We start from the raw sequence: 1,730 nt of genomic DNA on the forward strand, positions 1-1,730 counted from the left end.
TTTCATCACCATATATTTGATCTCCTTTACCCTCATCTACCACCGCCCTCCTTCCTTACCTTCTGGTAACCACTAAACTATTGTCTGTGTCTATAAGTTTTTGTTTCTTATTTGTTTGTCTTGTTCTTTTGTTGTTTTTGGTTTATATACCACATATCAGTGAAAATGGACTTCTGTTGTTGTTGTGGAATTGTTAGAGTTTTTTATATATTTTGAATAGATCATTATCAGAGGTATCATTTGCAAATATCTTCTCCCATTTGGTTGGTTGCCATTTGGTTTGCTGATGGCTTCTTTTCCTGTGCAGAAGTTTTACAGGCTATTTTGTTGTGTTTTTTTTTTTTTTTTTTTTAGTTTAAATGTATTTTAGTTTTAGACAACATCATGACATGTGTTTCCTAAAAACAATGCCTCCTCCCCAAATAAATCAAGGTCACACAATAAACAAAGAGCTCAAGGTGACATCAGTCCTAGGCCTGGTGTGTGGATGAAAAGTTATGATGATGATGGGTGATGGATCCCAATGGCCAACAGTGTTAACATTTTTCCATTTCTAAATCATCCTTAAAGAAAATCATATATGGGGTCACATCATCCTTGCAGTAGTCCAGCAGAGCAACGATGCCATCTGGATTCATGTTTTCACCAATAAAAAATTGGTAGTTTTTGAAGTTAGCAAGGATATGCTTGATTTGTTCTATAGCCCCTGCCATAAAAGGTTTTACTTTTTCTGATCTCTGTTCTTCAAGTTTCCCTTTGATTGATTTTATATAATCCTTGATGTACTTCTTGTACACTTCTTTTGTGAAGCTGGTTTCCTGCAAATGATGGTTCATGACAATATCAACACTAGTGACTACCGTGTTTTCTTTTTTTATACCTTCCCCCTTCAGGCCTTCAGCGGAGGCATTTCCACCAATGAGCAAGTCATCAGTCTTACTCTCTATCCTACTGACCACCTTCTTCTCCAAGTCCAGGCACAGCCTGTTCACTATCTCCCGGATCTTGTAGGTGTCAGAGAACATCATGGCTGATGAGGTCCCAGTAGATGATCATAATGGTGGCTGGAAGGAGACAAAGGCAGTACTCTCTTAGCAGGAGCTCGGAGAGAGTGCGAGGCAGCCAGAGTGGAGCTCGGGTGGAGAAGGGAGTGGTCAGAAAAGCAGAAGTTTTTAGTTTTATGTAAATGGAAAAAAAAACCCAAAAACTGTATGTTTCCATTCATATGCGGAAAATAAATTAAAATGTAACAAGACAACCTCACAGATACAGACAACAAATTGGTGGTTAACAGAGAAAAAAAAGGGTGGGAGGAGGGCAAAGTGGGTAAAGGGGGTCATATGGTAACAGAAGGAAACTAGACTTTGGCTGGGGAACACATAATAGAGTATATAGATGTCAAATTATAATCCTGTATACCCTTGTATATAATGTTATTAATGAATATTACCCCAATACATTTAATTAAAAAAACTGTATGAACAACTAAAAATATCCAGTAAGGGTAAATATATAGGTAATTATACAAGCTAGTATTGTATAGTACCTTTGGTGTTTAACTCTGATTTTTGTTTTCTACATGATTTAAGAGATTAATGCACAAAAACCCAATAATTACTTTATGTTTTTGGACATAAAATGCATAATGATGTAACGCTGTGACAGGGATACTTGAAAGGAGGTGGGGACAGAGCTGTACATAAACAGAGTTTTTGTATGCTATTGAAGTT

At 36.8% G+C, this 1,730-nt stretch overlaps 1 pseudogene across 1 annotated transcript; it reads right to left on the bottom strand.

Annotated features, from left to right (window-relative positions):
• Positions 1-536: 536 nt before the first annotated feature.
• On the bottom strand, positions 537-1,056 carry LOC308491008 (translationally-controlled tumor protein-like; annotated as a pseudogene). The gene has a single exon. The product of its transcript is annotated as a translationally-controlled tumor protein-like (transcript).
• Positions 1,057-1,730: the final 674 nt, after the last annotated feature.

Source organism: Rhinolophus hipposideros (assembly GCF_964194185.1).
Source record: "Rhinolophus hipposideros genome assembly, chromosome: 22".
Taxonomy (NCBI): Eukaryota; Metazoa; Chordata; class Mammalia; order Chiroptera; family Rhinolophidae; genus Rhinolophus; species Rhinolophus hipposideros.